Source organism: Cydia splendana, unplaced genomic scaffold (genome assembly GCF_910591565.1).
Source record: "Cydia splendana unplaced genomic scaffold, ilCydSple1.2 scaffold_57_ctg1, whole genome shotgun sequence".
Classification (NCBI taxonomy): Eukaryota; Metazoa; Arthropoda; class Insecta; order Lepidoptera; family Tortricidae; genus Cydia; species Cydia splendana.
In genome coordinates, this window is record NW_026946894.1 from 420425 (window position 1) to 440947 (window position 20523).

General features: G+C 35.7%; 2 long non-coding RNA genes across 2 annotated transcripts; one reads left to right on the forward strand and one right to left on the reverse strand.

The window, feature by feature from the left end:
• Nucleotides 1-568: 568 nt before the first annotated feature.
• Nucleotides 569-1355, forward strand: LOC134805765 (uncharacterized). The gene is made up of 3 exons (XR_010146389.1): nt 569-678; nt 817-1167; nt 1290-1355. It is a non-coding gene; the product is annotated as an uncharacterized LOC134805765 (long non-coding RNA).
• Nucleotides 1356-1974: 619 nt separating this feature from the next.
• On the reverse strand, nt 1975-3477 carry LOC134805764 (uncharacterized). Its single transcript, XR_010146388.1, has 2 exons — nt 3329-3477; nt 1975-2238 (listed from the first exon to the last, which is right to left on the reverse strand). It is a non-coding gene; the product is annotated as an uncharacterized LOC134805764 (long non-coding RNA).
• Between the last annotated feature and the right edge of the window lie 17046 nt (nt 3478-20523).

Consider the following 20523-nt stretch of genomic DNA (forward strand, 5'->3'; position numbering starts at 1 on the left):
AAAAAACCGGGCAAGTGCGAGTCGGACTCGCGCACGAAGGGTTCCGTACCATAATGCAAAAAAAAAAAGCAAAAAAAAAACGGTCACCCATCCAAATACTGACCACTCCCGACGTTGCTTAACTTTGGTCAAAAATCACGTTTGTTGTATGGGAGCCCCATTTAAATCTTTATTTTATTCTGTTTTTAGTATTTGTTGTTATAGCGGCAACAGAAATACATCATCTGTGAAAATTTCAACTGTCTAGCTATCACGGTTCGTGAGATACAGCCTGGTGACAGATGGACGGACGGACGGACGGACGGACGGACGGACGGACGGACAGCGAAGTCTTAGTAATAGGGTCCCGTTTTACCCTTTGGGTACGGAACCCTAAAAATCGCTTACTTACGCGACGGCTGCGCTGCACTCGCGATGTGAAACGATCAGGGCCCGTAGCCAAATTACATTCGCTCCTTATCGATTCGATCTCTACGTTCGCGAGCGACTGGTCGATAATGTTTATAATAACCTAGCCAAGAGGCAATCTTTTTAGTTTTCGCTCATTCTATGCGCCAAGTCGGTAAAAATTTTTGTCTGTGGTTCTCGTTCAAAACCGTCAAGAAACATCATCTGTCAGCTGTCAAGAGTGTCAAGTGAACAGCGAATCTAATTTTGGAGAAAATAATTGTTTTATCGGTAAGCAAATTAAATATGTTGATATTTGTTTAACTTAGTTTATCACAATTTCGTGATAAAATAACTCTATATAGTGTAATATTTGAAGAGTGCGTTGTTAATTGCATATAATTTTGACCTAAAGTTTAACAATTTCAGACAGCCGTCGTCCCCGCAGCCCCAACCAAGGCGGCGACGCAGCCAGAGCGGGCAAGAGCGGCTCCGCGGGCTCTTCTTCCACGCTGAGAAGTCCTCGCCAAGTTGGCACGTACAGTCAGAGCTGCCGCTGCAATGACGCCTTCATGGCAGTTACCAGTGCTAAGGACGTGCACTGCTGGCTTACTTGACCAGAAGAGACAATACTTTAAGCGTTAGTATTGATTCAAACCGTGAAGTGAAATTGTGGACAGGTTTGCCCGAATCAGTGTAACCTCAGTGAATTCATTTATTTCATAGACTTCAAACATTTTCGAAATTAACAAAAGTCAAGCGGACATTGAATACATAGATGTTATGCATTAGATTTATCTATTAAGATCGCCGAGGACAGGAACACTTGGAAAAGCATGGTACATCGCGCAGGAAACTCTTCAAACTAGACACGACCTTCAGCAAAGAAGACGCCGACTAAGAAGATGCATTAGATAAGATAAAAGCTGCCTGTGAAACCAAAACTAATAAATCATATTGTTACTTAATATTATTTTTTTATTACCTACCTGTCTTTGATTTTTGTTTACTCAGTAATAGAAATACCTAAGTGAGTGAGGCGTTAAAAATGAATTAAACACATCTTTATTATTTATAGTCAATGGAAATTTGGGAAGGTAATCTCACCCGCTAAGCTACTGGCTGTTCATATTTAACCTTTTGTATGCTCCTGTCAAAAATTTGTAATTTATATATCAATCATAATTGAATAAAATAAAATAAATAAATAAATAAATATTGGGGACATCGTACACAGATCAACCTAGCCCCAAACTAACCAAAGCTTGTACTATGGGTGCTAGGCGACGATACACATACTTATATAGACAAATACAAACTTATATACATAGAAAACACCCATAACTCAGGAACAAATATTAGTGTTCATCACACAAATAAATGCCCTTACTGGGATTCGAACCCAGGACCATCGGCTTAGCAGGCAGGGTCACTACTCACTAGACCAGACCGGTCGTTTTACAAAGACAACTTTTAAAAATTAATGCATTTTTTAAAGTTGAATATAGGTAAGTACATGGGAGCAGATCTGCTCCTAAGCATACCAAAAGTTAAGGTGGTAACCACCATAAATAAATGACACAATGATTGGGTTAAAAAGTTAATTTATTTTATTGAAAATCTATTAATGAAAGATGCAGCAGGTATTTTTTGCCAGCAGCATGAAATCAGTAGCCAAGCATTCTTTTCTTGTTTGTACATATATTATGTACAGTGTATTAAAATAGTAAAACAACACTCAATATATTTTTGTGGTTGTACATGTGACATAGTTTCTTCCCTTGACCCTGACTTTGGAGCACCATAAAGTATTGGTTCATATGCCAAGGCTGCAATGAATATCCAAGTCACCTGAAACAAAATGAATGATTAGTTTTTCAACAAACTCTGTAACATTTGGTTATAATACTTATTCTCTACCAGTCATATGACAAAAAAAAACTAAATGTTTTGTGTAAGTACATGTTATGATTATTTTTATATAGTGTGTAGGTACAGTCAGCTGCAGAGAAAAGGTACCACCACTACATAGAAGTTTGTATGCAGGGGTGGGACCTTTTCTCTGCAGCTGACTGTATCTGCGCCTGCCAAAAGAAGTCATATACAATGTTTCATAATATGAAAAAGTTTCATTAATATGGTTGATAATGTATATGTATGACAACAGCCCGTCTGGCCTAGTTGGTAGTGACTAGTGACCCTGCCGGTTAAGCTGATAATCCTGAGTTTGAATCCCCGGTAAGGAAATTTGTTTGTGTAATGAGCACAGATATTTTGTACCTGAGTCATGGGTGTTGTCTATGTATTTAAGTATAGTTTGTCAAAGGACTGTCTCATTTCAAACAAAGACAGAGAGAATCATACTAGCTTTGTCATATACCAGTACTAGCACCCAAAATATAAGTATGAGTATAGTTTTCCTGGTTCTTACTGACTGACAAATTGGTTTGACCATCTATATATAGTTATCTAAGTACCCTAAGTACCCACAACACAAGTCTTCTTGAGCTTACTGTAGAGTCCGACTAGAAATTGTAGAAATTAAAAAGTAGCAACACTGTAGTCTCATCCCTTTCAAATCAATTTAAGAAAATGGGATGACACTACAATATTGCTAGTTGTTAGTGACCTTGCCTATGAAGGTGATGGTTTTGCTTCCCGGGAAGGGCATTTATTTGTGTGAAGAACTTTTGTTCCCAAGTCTTTATCTATATTTGTAAAGCCTTTACCTATATACCTTTGCCTTTACACATTCAATTCACTTTCCTATTGAAAAACAAGTGCTTGCCATTGCGCATATGGGTACCAAATTTAATCTACACCGTTCATCGGTTTATATTTGATGACGTAACAGGAACACATTAGTTATTTTAGCATTAATAACATATTTTATATACTTATTAGTAGGTATAGTAGGGATAAGTTATTGACTCACTCTTACCTTTGTAGGGACATTGTTTCGTGTTGCATTTGTGGGTGCATAATCCATTTTTCCATGACACTGTCACTATAGATAGGTAGATATTCAGCGCCTCGGTCACATTGGATCCTTTGGGTGAAATGCTGCGTACGGCCCACAATCCTTTGATCGTAGCATACATGATAAGATCACCAGCTAAGGGCAGTCCTTTCCTAAGCAGTTTCAAGTTTCAATAGAGGCGATTTTTCAGACGGCGCCTGCGTCTAAGCAACACTTCCGCGTTGTTCGCCGCCCACAATAATGTTGAAGTATGCTTTTTATTACAAATTCTAATTTACAAACACTATTATTCGGTATTTTCTTGTGCTTCGGTAAGTTATCTGCAAGGGGATAGCTCGCGCTACGTATCGACACCTAGGAGGCGATAACGCTTGTCAAAAGTGTCACTTGGCTAGACAATGTATGACAGATGTCGAATCCCGGTAACGAAAGTTTTGCGTTTCGTTACAACATTGCAACTTGGCTAACATTTTTGTATTCGTTAATATTTTTCGACAGACTCATCTACGGTACCTGTCATTCCCATACATTTTTTATCGATTCGTTAGCGATATCTTTTTTCGAAATGCGTTTTGGCTAGGCCCCCAGGTGTCAGCTATTCCAAACACGTTGACGAACACGAGCTGTCCGTCAAATCCTTTAAATTATTTATATCAAACATCGAACGGTGTTACGTTTTTAAAGAATACTGTGACCATGGTATAATAATTGACTGTGACGATTACACAATAAACAGTACGACGCAACTACCCGCTAGCTTCACTCCGTGGAGAAGTGTCATGGCAGGCGGGTGGCTGGCGGAGTGCACGAGCAATAACAGTTGTTTCATTTGATCACCCAGTACACAACGGAGCCTGGACGTCACAGATGGCGACGAGGGTAAAATATTACAAAAAAAAAATTACGGAAAGGAAAGGTAACGGTGGCGGAAAAAAAACAAACCTAAGGTATGGAAATCCTAACCTAATAGCTACCGTATTTGTCCATTTCCTCCCGAGCTGCCGATTGTATTCAGGTAATACAAAATTTTGGGCGAGGTGATATTCAGTGTAACGAGTGACGTACGGTTGTACATAATGCGAAAATATTAAAACCGCAACGATTTTGTTGGGCGGTACTTACGTAAGTAGGTTATGAAATTCCAAATTCACGTAAGAGGAGTATTAAAGGAACTAATGCAGAATTTAAATATTACTGTAAAAACGTAGATCTAGTACCTATACCTAATTTTATAGTTTTGTTTACAATCAATGTTAATAAAAACAATTATGTATATGCACAGTTGATTTTGTCGACTGTTTACATAAGAACAGTGGTTAACTTTACAACTATTATTGAGTAAATAATTGATGGGACGTAGCTCGGGAGGAATGTTTACTAAGCAAAGAAGAAATATACGCGTGCTTATTACACTAACTCTTTGACAATGGCTACTGTGCGTGAGCCTGGTTGCCAAATGTAATTCCAAAAGTGTAATAAATGCAAGATAGATCAATAATTGGGGTCACTACAAAAAATAATGTACTCATGTTACATTATTCCTATGATGTGGCACCGACGTACTAGCCATGAATTTTTCCATGAAATGACAGAAACGAATATGCTGATGGTTTGCGTGTTACAAATACAGATGGTACATGGTTTATTTTCTGACTCAAAATCGTATATGTATTAGAATTCATATGATATAAAGGGTAAATAATCAAACTACCTTCGCGGAAATCATGATTATTATGAGTTGTGTATTTACCGTTCATACTTAAAATATACCGACCTATTTAGTCGTGTAATTAAATTCTAAGATATTTTTACATGAGGGAACGTATAAAGAAACCTGCATATTAAGTCGGTATAGTTGTATACAATTTATGGACCTTATGTCCTAAAATAAATATTGTTCTGTTAAAATAACCAGTTATAATCAATTGAAATGCTATTTATAGCACGATATGGGTATGAATCGATGTTAACTTGGTGTCGACTTAACATGTATTTATATATTCATAGGTATGTGCTGTTTATGATAATAAACAATGCTAGCAGGTAACGGACCAGTTAAATTATCAAGGACCGTTACGATGTCAAGTGAGTCAAGAACTATAGATAGCGTACTTAGACTGACGAATGCCGAGGGCTTTGTTATTGTTTTACTGTAGGAGTAGACACGTAAACTCAGCATCAAATGAATTGAGTAGTAAGTCAGAGTCCGACTAACAAGAAAATAAATTGCAAGAAGTAAACTGTACATCACATCTATGCTGCAGTTGGTATAAGTAATAATTAGTAGGTTGAAACGTCCAACCAGTACTAGCAAAACAAATAATTAGTAGGTTGAAACTTTCAACCAGTACTAGCAAAACAAATAAGTAGTAGGTTGAATCTTTCAACCGGTACTAGCAAAACAAATAATTAGTAGGTTGAAACGTTCAACTGGTACTAGCAAAACAAATAATTAGTAGGTTGAAATGTTTAACTGGTACTAGCAAAACAAATAATTAGTAGGTTGATTGTTCAACTGGTACTAGCAAAACAAATAATTAGTAGGTTGATTGTTCAACTGTTGCTAGCAAATCAAATAATTAGTAGGTTGGAACTTTCAACTGGTACTAGCAAAACAAATAATAAGTAGGTTGGAACTTTCAACTGGTACTAGCAAAACAAATAATTAGTAGGTTGGAACTTTCAACTGGTACTAGCAAAACAAATAATTGGTGGGTTGGAACTTTCAACTGGTACTAGCAAAACAAATAATTAGTAGGTTGGAACTTTCAACTGGTACTAGCAAAATAAATAAGTAGTAGGTTGAATGTTCAACTAGTACTAGCAAAACAAAAGAAATTATAAGCGAAATCATAACACTTACCTACGATATAAACAGAGAATAATTAGTAAGTTGAATGTTCAACTGGTACTAACAAACCAAAAGAGTCAAATGTACCTAGTAACTACTCTAGTAGACGCGATAGTGGTGGTTGGTACTAACCATAGGACCTTTTGTTATAGGTCGTCCAAATTAGTACAACATAGTACTTAAAAGTAAACTGACGCGATATAGTGTTAGTTGGTACTAACGATAGTATCTTGTTTTAGGTCATCCAAAATGTCCTAGATACCACCATTAGACGGATTCTTTAGCCCACCAAAACTTAATTGGGAGGCAAAATAGTCATAACCTGACATTATGTTAGTATAGAGTGACCTCCTATTATGTAATGTATTTATTGAATTCGAAATTATATAATAAGCAGTTTAGTGCCTCTGCCTACTGTTCCAGTTAACTTAAGGCGTAGGTATAGATGGATGGCCTCGGGAATAGGCATATCTACTAATGTAGATTCAGGATAGATTTCAATTATACAAAAAAAAAACGCCAGTTGGAAAACATTTCCTGTAAAGTATTACAATTTAACCTTCTTCTAACCTATACCCGTATCATAAATTTACTGCATTTTGCAGATGTTCGTATGGGTAAGAACTTAATGTATCAGCTTAAATAAAAACGAACAAAGTATATATAAAAATATATTATGCGACGACTTAGACGGTATTCCGGTTAAAGATTGTTGTAGCAATCCTGTTGGAACAGTTAGAAGACAGGTTAAATTATAGTTTAAGAGAAACAAGCAGTTGACCAGGATAAGAGTAATAATGCATTCTGCGTAAGTAGCCGTAGAAATTGTGGAACACAGAGGCATGCCTAAACTGCCCAAATAAAACCTATAAATAGATGAGGATATACAATTCTTCAAAATCGTATATGACCCAGATTTCATATTAATAAATCCCAATTCCAATCTATTTTAGAGCCGGAATACATGATTCTATTGAATAATAATCAGGGCAAAGCTCAATTACAAACCCAAGTACAACAGGTACGTAAATAGACGCTGGGCCTGTCATAATACATCATGTCATGTAGTACCTAAAGTCAATGCTGTAAAAACTGAAGTGGCGATGCGGGGAGCCTTACACGGTGAGGGTGAGGAAGCACTGCTTACTTAACTAAACTACGAAACTATACCCAAGGCAACCATGACTAAGGTACTAACAGAAAAAACTCTAGTGACCAGCCAGCAGTTAACCTAATGTCTTGTAAGTAGACATACGACTTTTGTCGGTTAACAGTGTAGATGACGAAGTCCCTTTTTAACTACCTAGGTAGTAGGTACATCTACTCAGATGAAGATGAGTGATGTGTGTGATGTGATGACTAATTATAATTAAGTGTAATTATACTTCCTATCCAAATCCAAGACAACAATATAATTTACTGGGCAGCAGTACATGGAATCATGCCGTCCTTGTCACACATTTTAGAGATATAATATTTAAAAAACAAGTTCGCACTGTCCCTCTCACTCGCTACGCTATCATCCCCCGCCATCCCACTCCGACACCGCTCCTCAGATACCCGTCATTACATGTTTTTGTGTTAGTCCGAGTCACACGTATTTTCGCCAAAATAGTGTTCCTCTAAATATCTGTGTGTGTGTTTCGATTGATGAAGTTAGGGTGAGTAATTTTAATATGTCTATTGAGCGCTGAATGATAATAATGATAGAATTAAAACATTATTTGTACTGCCAGCCGCCGCCGTACCCCCGAGCGAAAAATTAATGTTTTTTCGGCACGGCAAGTCTAGTCTCGTTTACAATTCTTGACATGGCTGGTATACTTTAATTTGTAATCGTATTTTCATTTAGCGTGATAAACTCATTACCTAAGAAATCAACTAAGTAAGTAATCTTTGCGTTCGTACGAAATCACTTGTTACAACTACCTTCTTTTTAGAATAAAATAAGTACGGAGCTATAAATAAATCACAAAATGACCTTTAACCCAGTTATATGACTAATTCAAAATCCAAAGGTTATAATAATATGTAGATATTACTTACATTTCATGTTTTAAATAAAAAATGGTACATTCATACTATGTAATGTTCGCTCAGTAAATTGTTTACGAATGCGAACACTATATTATTATATTATATTGACATGCTTTCGCCTACAGATTTTATATACTGTATACTAGTTAAGTATACAAAACATATCTGAATTGAATAAACTTTATATAGGTATTTATACGTACTACGTAATCGTTTCAAGAAAACGGCCCTTACCATGTCCTATCTACCCTACCGTGTAATAAAAAAGATAGGTAACAATATTAATCCTTGCCGATTGGTAATAAGTGCTTATGAACAGTAGCAAATGTGTCTTTGTGCAAATATACATATTCTGTAACCAACAAGTTTAATAACCATCTTATGAAGATACCTACAGGTACCTACATTTATATGTAATATGAAAAATTTCATTAAATACACAATCTACAAGATACTTGAAGAATAGTTTGACCGACTGTTTAAAGTGTTTAATGCCAGTAACCGATGTATACAACCAGCACGCGCTATGCGTGCTCCGATACCGACATAGTGAATGGATCGTAAGGATTAAAACGGATTAAGTACTTTAATCGCACATCGCGGTATCGTCGAGTCTTGGGTCCAGTCGGTGTGATCGCCTCCCTTTGCTCATCAGTTAATCTCCTGCTTTGTGATAACTAGACATTCTTGATTGACAGTATTAAGTACCAATGCTATAATAAGCTAAACATCACATAGCCAGTTATTAGTTACTTTCTACAATAGTACCTACTCTGTACGTGTAAACCTCATGAATGTGCTTACATAATTTTTATTTAGACACTTGCACATTATCAACTCAATGTAATTTTAGAATGAAATAAATGATGGACAGAGTATAGGTACTTGATTAGTGTAATATTATGGACTACGTCCAATAATAATACTGCGCTAGTACAATAGCGTCGAGGATCGTTAACCCATGCGTAAATCGTATCGGATATATAAGTAAAACCTTCTAATGACAACTGGGATTCAGAATTTGGTAGTTTAAGTAGAGTGAGTACTTTACAAGCTTAGGTAAACTATGCAACAAGATGATCATCAAACAGGTAGGTACTCGGTATTAAACGTGTTACCAAATAAAAGTCAATGACAAAAGGAGAGTTTATAATATTGCACATTAATTAACACGTATAAATTAAAATTCATATCACATAAATATTTAGTTAAAAACGAGATTAAAAGCAAAATTTCTCCCACTTTAATAGTGAAAAGGCTATCATTACTCCACAATCATTGTGTTGAGAGCTCCGCCTTCACAGCGTTGAGGTTATATTTACCCCACTTTAACAGTGCAGAGGCTATCTTTACTCCACATTAATTGTGTCGAGAACTCCGCTTCAAGAGCGTTGAGGGTAAATTTGCCCCACTTTAATAGTGAAGAGGCCATCATTACTCCGCAATAATTGTGTCGAGAGCTCCGCTTTAACAGCGTTGAGGCTAAATTTGCCCCACTTTAATAGTGAAGTGGCTATCTTTACTCCACATTAATTGTGTCGAGAACTCCGCTTTAACAGCGTTGAGGGTAACTTTGCCCCACTTTAATAGTGAAGAGGCCATTACTCCACAATAATTGTGTCGAGAACTCCGCTTTAACAGCGTTGAGGCTAAATTTGCCCCACTTTAATAGTGACGTGGTTATCTTTACTCCACATTAATTGTGTCGAGAACTCCGCTTTAACAGCGTTGAGGGTAACTTTGCCCCACTTTAATAGTGAGGAGACTATATTTACTCCACAGTAATTGTGTCGAGAGCTCCGCTTTCACAGCGTCGAGGTAAAATTTTCCCCGCATTAATAGTGACGAGGCTATCTTTACTCCACATTTATTGTGTTGAAGATTTATGATGATTATTGCGTAATATCTAAAACTACATAATAATGATTGACTCGCTCTTCGATTGCTTCGGTCATTTGGCTCATCGGTCGCTTCGCTCTTCGGTCGCTTCGCTCTTCGGATGCTACGCTCTTCGGTCGCTTCGCTCTTCGGATGCTACGCTCTTCAGCCGCTTCGCTCTTCGATCACTTCGTTCTTCAGTCACTTCGTTCTTCGGTCTTTACGCTCTTCGGTATGTTTGGTCTGCAGACGCTTTGCTCGTTGTAAACTGAGTCAAAGATATATAACGTTGCTCCACTGTAACAGTGTTGATGCCAATGTAATGTACTTGTCATAGTCTGTATCCAGATCTTTATGTTGACTCCACTTTAATAGTGATGTGACTGTGGCTTTACGTATGTGAAATACAGAGGAGATTTTAGTTATGTTGAAGTAATTTAATTGGTATTAATGCAGGCTAAAATCCTGGTAACAAAATGTACACAAACAGTGCTGTATGACGAGTGAACAATATATGGAAAGTGATATATGTAACCCTTTAAACGATTTTGCATTCAATATTTGATCTGCATAATATACAGGGTGAAATTTAATTCACTGGCCAAATTGAAACACCCGAAAGAACTCGAAAAAATATTAAACACGTGTTTTTTCTTTTAATACCGCTCAGTACATTTTTTTCGAAATAACTCATCATCAAGTTGTCCTAAAAACCTCGTACGTTATGGTGAACCGACAACTACCCACTACACCCGCTTCTCTCTTATCAGTTAAGGTCATTGACACCCCGCCCCTCCCGCTGTTTGCAATCGCGTCACCAATTATGAACCCTATTGCAGCGAGATAAGACGCTTACCTACATAAGTTGCTAATTTTTCCTTCATACTTTAACGGGCTTAGAGCCGTCAAAATGCAAAGGCAACCCATTTTTAATCTAAAATATTATTTCTGACTAATGATTATTAACAAAACGTCCGTGGCTTAAAAACAATGAGTAAAAACTAGGTCAGGAATCTTTGCATTCAGGCGTATTTAAAAAATTGAATCATCTTATGTACTTACATTTGATTAAAAGTCGACGCAATTAACGAAAGTCCCACGAGATGGTACTCTTGGATTCAATCCTTGTCTGCGAAGGCGTGGAACTGATTCCATTTCGTATAATCTTTGTGCACCACGTAAACACTCACCACTTAATAAATAACACCGTACCATTTCCTAATATTCCCGGTTCGAAAACATTTTTTTAAACCTTAGTACGCGCGCGATTATTATTTTAAGGTTGGCGAGTGACGAGTGACTAATCATTTATGCTAACCGTTATGTTTACCGCTAGCGCGGAATGGTTTGGACTACCCTCGAAATTGATAAACCTGCCTACCATCGCCAACACTAACTGGGTGGACGCTATTGCAACGATTATAAGGTTTAGTGAAGGTCAGATAAGGGTTTTGCTGATGTTGTTGTTAAAACCTACTATTAGGTTCGTTTACATTTGTGGTAATAGGGTGACCACGACTCGTGGAAAGTATTTAAAAATTGAAAAATGAAAATTAAAAAAAAATGTACTCTTTTTTTTCGCTAAATAGATTCCTTAAGTGTAACCTAGTGCCTGGAATGAATATGGCCAGTGATTTAAATTTCACCCTGTATATAATATATACCATCTCAACGAGCCCAATTTACCTACTCGTAACAAATCCAGTACGATTTGCTTACTGGTTATCTCGGCTCTAAACTTCAGGGGACCGTCGTCGCCGCAACTAACAAGGGCTGCGCCGTGGTTGATGCATACATCCCACGACGCGAAATCAACGCTGGAAACCTCAGCTGAAAACCAATATGCACAATTGTACAACCTTGCAACCAGAGTTAAATGCTGTAACCTGTTACATGAATCGCTTTCGCTAAATAGCTAGATTGACAATCGCAATAAAGGATTGATATCCTTAAACAATAATAAAATTTAATATTGTCATTAATTTAAATGCTCTAGGTTGTCATATTGTCTTGCTGTACAGTTATAATAGGGTATTTTCCTACTTTTTTTGAACTGTCAAAACGGTTTGCTAATAATATGGAATTTACATAAAACATTTACATCGTGACGTCACGGTCAACTCACCTAATTTTTATATTTCTATCTGATTTATTAAATAGAACTTGTGTTTAAAAATAACTCCTATCTGTGTTTTTCTAATTATTGTTGGTTGTGTAGGTATCACAAGAATACTGTGCACGCTGCACAGTCTTATTGTAACGTTAAAAAATGTTACTATAAGTTACTCCTTGAAAGTTAAATTTCAAGTAAATGCCTTATATTTCGTTCACAAATATAATATCATAATTTAACACCTACCTACTCTACAATCTACCAAAGTTTACTTACCACTTGTATCACGTGTAGTCGTCATCGGTCAGATACGTAAGATACGTAAAGAAAGACGACTTATTTATTAATAAAGGTAGTCTATCTATATATATTATTTAGCTATTTACATATTGTTTGAGAATGTGACTGTCTCATTTCAATCAAGGACAGAGAGAATCATACTATCTTTGTCTTACACTAGTACTAGTACCCAAAAGAAAAGGATAAGTATAGTTTTCCTGGTTGTTACTGACTGACAAATTGGTTTGACCAACTACATATATAAATCTATATTTTAAAGCTGAATTATAATTGAAAATTTGAAAAATGATAAGTTTCAAAACAATACCTACAGGATTTTCTACTAGTCGTTGTCCGGACTTAGTCTAAAAGTATAGAAACTTGATTTCAATGACAACCTTGCAATGAAGAAAAATCTCCTTTACCCACATTTATAAGCTGTGTATAGAAGAGGGTATTTATTGTTGTATTGAACATGGTATAATAATATACTCCGCCTGGTACTCCATTCCCGTCTTTTCTAGGTCACCTAACTGACACGGGCTTACGTCATCATGCGACAGCGCTATATGATAATATGCGATAGCGCTATATATAGCGGCCATGTTGTTGTGACGTAGCCCCGTGTCACTCTGGGAATGGAAGACCATGTTTTATTAGACCATGGTATTGAATATTCATTGCAAAGTGTCATAAAGTTATATTTTTTTGTCAATACTTAAAAAGACACGCATTCATAGTTAAATCATAACGCATAAAATAATTACATCCAGTGAGTGGTTGGAAAAATCTAAATGATACAAAACGGCTTATTTATAAGTATAGTGTCTGACAGAAAACACACATCCTCAACCGTTGAAGTTATTATAATCTTGAAAATTAAAACATTGTATACTCGTATTTTAATGAAATTGAAATATCAATAATATAATGGGTCCAATATTGATTGAGAGCTAACTAAAGATTGAACACACCTTTCAATGGCGTAATGGTTTAAGTACATAAGCAATGGCAAAATTACATTTAAAAACTTACCAATAGCCCACAATGTAACCAAAGAAAGTTTTATACCTACTTTTTTGTTTTTTACTTTCACCACAAAGGAATATTGATTCAAGTAATTTAAGAATAATAATTTAAGTTAATTAATGACGCCCATCATTATAATATAATATTATTATGATATATATATCTACATAAAATTACATTTGTAGGTAGATACATAATTACAATTTATTGGTATAAATTAATATGTACCTCTTATGAGACACCGTTGTTCTCTTCAGCTGAAATCAGTAATATCAGTAACGGTATACGTAACTTACTGATTTGATATCGATATTTCATTTTATTTTCGCATCTGTATTTAGATACAAGGCTCTGAACATCTGCTCAGTAAATTATATTGTTGTCTTGGATTTGGATAGGAAGTATAATTAATAATCAAACGAACTTACCTGTGAAGTTTGATTACAATTATACGAGTATCCAAATCCAAGACAACAAAGTCCCGCCCCCCAACCCCGAAAATAAAAATAAAATAGTCTCCGTGCATAACACAAAAAGATTCACTCTGAAATAATGACGGGTATCTGAGGAGCGGTGTCGGAGTGGGATGGCGGGGGATGATAGCGTAGCGAGTGAGAGGGACAGTGCGAACTTGTTTTTTAAATATTATATCTCTAAAATGTGTGACAAGGACGGCATGATTCCATGTACTGCTGCCCAGTAAATTATATTGTTGTCTTGGATTTGGATACTCGTATAATTGTAATCAAACTTCACAGGTAAGTTCGTTTGATTATTAATTAAAAAGGCACTTTACCGGAAAATATATTTCCTTATTTCAGTCACATGCATAAACTTACAATAATTAAGGATGCCAAAACGCTTAGGTATGCGGTTGAGACAATACATACATTAGAAATTATACATAGTCTCAGAACTGATACATTAAATCAAAACAGAAACAAATAACTAAATACTGTGTGTAGGTACCTACACATTATAAAATAAAAACAATAAGTATTCGAATTAACCGTGATTTTGATCGCTCTCAATGACAGTTTGCCTGATGTTTAATTTGTTGAGGCTAACAAATTAAGTAAAACTAGTAGAATAAAGTTGTAGCTTGAATCACTTCATTGATCTACCCAAGAGTACACATTTATTGTACTAATTGAGCACTAAGACTCAAAAGACCAAAAACCTAGGTCTTATCATTTAGAAACGTTAAACGTAACGATAAAATGGTAAAGGACCTAAACATTCGAACTTTACTCTGGTGTACTCAGTATTTCATGGGATCATGGTTAGAATAATGGAATTCCATTGGTTCGTTGGAAGATGTTTATTGAAATTAAATGACATACTTACCAATGGCAGGATATAGGAAGCAGACATACAAGGTGTATACCTATGCTTCAGGTTTATAAAATATTTATTTATTTTTATTTTTATTTATTCAGAACACATACAGTCATATAAGATACATATGTTAGAGGTGCGTAATACGCACATAAATCTTAATACTAAAAAGACCTGGAGGTTCATAAAATATACATGTAACTGAAAATTGGTATACAATAGGTACAAGCATAAGCCCAAGGTAGGATACACCGATACATACAACAAGAAGCAAGAATAACTCATTAATACTTACAGCAAAAAGTCGGAATAATAATAATAATTACAGCGAGGGTCAAGAAAAGAAATATAGAATTCTGAAAATAGGAAGCGTAGTACAGAAAAATAGATAAAAATCAAGGAAATATGTTGCAAGTAATTGAAATAAACCGAAGAAAAAGTGTATAAGTACAAATAATAATATTTATGTGACAGTCTGACAGTAATTATTGTGGAAATAATAATACAATACTTACTGGTCACAATTCAATTGAAAAATCAGCTTTCAATTAGTAAAGTGTTACGTTATTTTCATAACATAAATTGTAATTATGATTCTTCGCATATCTTTACTCCACATTTATTGTGTTGAAGATTTATGATGATTATTGCGTAATATCTAAAACTACATAATAATGATTGACTCGCTCTTCGATTGCTTCGGTCATTTGGCTCATCGGTCGCTTCGCTCTTCGGTCGCTTCGCTCTTCGGATGCTACGCTCTTCGGTCGCTTCGCTCTTCGGATGCTACGCTCTTCAGCCGCTTCGCTCTTCGATCACTTCGTTCTTCAGTCACTTCGTTCTTCGGTCTTTACGCTCTTCGGAATGTTTGGTCTGCAGACGCTTTGCTCGTTGTAAACTGAGTCAAAGATATATAACGTTGCTCCACTGTAACAGTGTTGATGCCAATGTAATGTACTTGTCATAGTCTGTATCCAGATCTTTATGTTGACTCCACTTTAATAGTGATGTGACTGTGGCTTTACGTATGTGAAATACAGAGGAGATTTTAGTTATGTTGAAGTAATTTAATTGGTATTAATGCAGGCTAAAATCCTGGTAACAAAATGTACACAAACAGTGCTGTATGACGAGTGAACAATATATGGAAAGTGATATATGTAACCCTTTAAACGATTTTGCATTCAATATTTGATCTGCATAATATATATAATATATACCATCTCAACGAGCCCAATTTACCTACTCGTAACAAATCCAGTACGATTTGCTTACTGGTTATCTCGGCTCTAAACTTCAGGGGACCGTCGTCGCCGCAACTAACAAGGGCTGCGCCGTGGTTGATGCATACATCCCACGACGCGAAATCAACGCTGGAAACCTCAGCTGAAAACCAATATGCACAATTGTACAACCTTGCAACCAGAGTTAAATGCTGTAACCTGTTACATGAATCGCTTTCGCTAAATAGCTAGATTGACAATCGCAAATCTTAATACTAAAAAGACCTGGAGGTTCATAAAATATACATGTAACTGAAAATTGGTATACAATAGGTACAAGCATAAGCCCAAGGTAGGATACGTACAACAAGAAGCAAGAATAACTCATTAATACTTACAGCAAAAAGTCGGAATAATAATAATAATTACAGCGAGGGTCAAGAAAAGAAATATAGAATTCTGAAAATAGGAAGCGTAGTACAGAAAAATAGATAAAAATCAAGGAAATATGTTGCAAGTAATTGAAATAAACCGAAGAAAAAGTGTATAAGTACAAATAATAATATTTATGTGACAGTCTGACAGTAATTATTGTGGAAATAATAATACAATACTTACTGGTCACAATTCAATTGAAAAATCAGCTTTCAATTAGTAAAGTGTTACGTTATTTTCATAACATAAATTGTAATTATGATTCTTCGCATAAGTAAGTTGCTAGAATAATATTACATTCGATATTATATTTGCTGTGTTACTTTTTGAGCAATAAAATGAATAAAATAAATATTTGGATTAATTGATGTCAAGATTATATTATTCAAGTATTATAATTAAATAACGATAATTAGATATGTATGCAATGCAATTAATAATAATAATGGTCAAATAGGCAGGTAAATCTTAGTAGGTACCTAACAAATTAATAATATATAAATCTATTTATATAGATTATTGTTTGCTTACCTATTCACAAGTAAAACTAATCATACTTGACGTGGTACCTCTACAACGAATGTAACATTCCTACTTTATTTGACCTTGGATTATCTTCAAGTATTTTAAATTGCATTATATATATTAACATCATACAAGACTAGTAAAACAGAGTCAATCAGTTATTGCCAATAAGTAACTAATGTCCAAGACGCTTGGCAAGCTTACAATGTTATTGTACCTAAATCATGAAATATGTATTGTACGGTCTACATACCGCACATTGCCATCTCAGCGAAATTACTTACAATTGCGTAAAGCAATAAAATACGAGTCAGTACACGTTCAACATTAGAACCTATCACGCGTGTCCTCATTAGCACTATCATTCATAATATCGCGCTTTTATAGTTAGTATTTTCGTATCAATAAAGTGTTTATTTTCGGCAATATTGTGAGTTATCATTATGTCAAGCAACCAACAAAATATAATTGATGTATGTGACACTAGCAGCCCATACATCAATTTGGTCCTTCGAGCCGGATGAAAGTCTCTGCATTAAAGATCAGATAACAAACAAGTGCGAAACCACTATTGCAAGATGCCGAAATAGTTGGACAGAATTAAATAAGTTGAATACTTATTTGTACTACTGTTGTGATAAATGCACTATACGAATCATATGCGAGGATCAAGTTACTGCTGCGCAGACAGAAAAGGCCGGGGTTATCGTACTCGGCCGGAGCTGTGTCATCAAGGGCGAGGACTTCACCGTATTCTCACATAAGGATCAATGGAGTGAAATAAAAACTACATCAGACATTTATACGCCAGAAATCGCTCAAATAAATCACATTATAAATATTTCGCTCCCACTATCCGAATTAAACGTCACAGATAACAGAGTTGAACTCGAACAAATTCGAACTCAAATTAAACAAATGAAGACGGAGACAGTACTACAAGGTGAAATCTCATAGCACGACGTGCATCAATTCTCCATCATTTATCTACTACTCTTTGCTGCGCTCATAGCAACAGGAGTAATCTTCTGGCGCCGCTTGCGTCGTCGCCGTAGCGGAAGCGCCGACATTAACTCGGAACTTCAGGAGCAGAGAATACCAACCGTCGTCGTAACTAACGTTCCGCAAATTCAACCTCGAAGCACGAGTCACTCATCCGGACACGAGTCATCTATTAACTTAGAAGTGAAGACACCATCCAACACTTCCAGCCTTCGCAAGACAACGAAGCAAAACAGAGGAACTTCACCCGTCTTGCATTAAAACTACGCACCAAGACAGTGATCATACATACATACTGTTGAAATTTACAAGTTTTAATGTTTATTTTGTATCAATTGCTTTTATCATTAATTTTGTATCATCTTCATCCCACGCTTCTCTCGCGGGGCAGCATGTACGGTCTACATACCGCACATTGCCATCTCAGCGAAATTACTTACAATTGCGTAAAGCAATAAAATACGAGTCAGTACACGTTCAACATTAGAACCTATCACGCGTGTCCTCATTAGCACTATCATTCATAATATCGCGCTTTTATAGATAGTATTTTCCTATCAATAAAGTGTTTATTTTCGGCAATATTGTGAGTTATCATTATGTCAAGCAACCAACAAAATATAATTGATGTATGTGACACTAGCAGCCCATACAGGTATTAATTAGGCAAATATTATATTGTATGCTAATGGAAATACCTGGAAATGTGTGAGCATCAAAGGGAAAATGTAGTAATTAAGGCGTTTAAAGTAAATCTCTGAGTTATAAGCAATTGAATAAAATACTCAAAACTGCAAATAGGAGAAGGAGAGGGACTGACACCTAAGAAGAAATTGTAAAAGTAAAATAATAGTTTTACAGATTTAAAGGCTTGCTAGTGTTGGAAAATATTTATTATTTAACTGTTGTAAAATGAATACATCCACACCTCGCCGAGTTTCTTACGCCGGTTCTTCTCGGGTCTGAGGTTAACCTTTCCGAACCGGTGGTAGTATACCTAGATTGGAAAAATAAATTAACCTAGCGAGTATAAGATAATACGATAAACTGAACTATTGTTGCATGATAAATATATAAAGTAAAATAAATAAATCATTATAAAAAGGGAGAGATGTGACGATTACACAATAAACAGTACGACGCAACTACCCGCTAGCTTCACTCCGTGGAGAAGTGTCATGGCAGGCGGGTGGCTGGCGGAGTGCACGAGCAATAACAGTTGTTTCATTTGATCACCCAGTACACAACGGAGCCTGGACGTCACAAATACTTTAAATTAGTACTTACAAAAAATTCTAAGAATCTAAGGATTTCTAAGAATTTTTTGTAGTGAACCGAACGTTCCGACAAACAGAACGCCAATGAAGGCAACCTCCGTGGCACCGAGCCACGGTGCCTGGTGGTCGATGGAGGGGGTATAACTGGAAACGGAAGTTCAAGGCGGGAGTTTGACGGTAGGTGTCAGTCAATTGTGAACCGCTACGTCATCTGTCAACAGTATCGCTCTCTCAAATATTAAATAGGCTTCAAATAACGGTACTGAAGCTTAATATTTGTTACCTATTTTACGAATTGACGTTTTTGATAAGCGATTAACTTCAACTTCAAACATTTTTATTGCCAATAGTTATATGACTTAAGTACCCTGTAAGGGTACAGCAATTTGTCTTTTACATAATTATACATAAGTATTAAGTATTAACCTTATAAACTACACTGTACAGACATTTTAATAAACTATGTATAAAAAAAAGAGTTAATAATTATGCAGTTTCAAGTACTGTTTATTCCGGGAGGATCACCAAAAAAAAAACTCTTGCAGTGAACGGTAACTCTTATCCAGTAAATACTTCTGTAAAATGGTCTCAAATGATTTGGGATTTCTTCACTTAAACAGATAACTGGTACATTACGCAATAGGTGTAGGTAGGTACATAATTATGTTATTATAAAATCATTTAAGGTTCCCCCCTGGCTATCCTGATTTTATTAAAAGTAAGTATTCATTTTATAATGATGATGGTGTTATGGGTAAGTGTTTCTTTTATCAGCCATAAAGTACCACAATATAATTTAACTAGCTGACCCGGCGACTTCGTATGTCGTTGTCAGTGAATGTCGTGTTCGACTGTTCGTGCTACCTTTCAGGTGAACTTAGTTTCGGCTTTTATAGCTGACCCGGCAAACTTCGCACCGACTAACAGTGTAAATAATTATTTTTATTTTAAAATATTTCTGTGTCAACTTAGTTAATTAATGAAGAAAAGAAATAGTAAGCATCAAATTCAATAAAACAAAATGTAATGAAACTCGGAAGATAACATTAAACATGTTTTAAAGGCGATTGGCCCGAAATTGCATGTTGATGGATTGTGATCTGAATTCAAGATGTTTTTGGAAAAGTATTTCTTAATAAATAATTTTATATTGATAAATCACGCAGAGA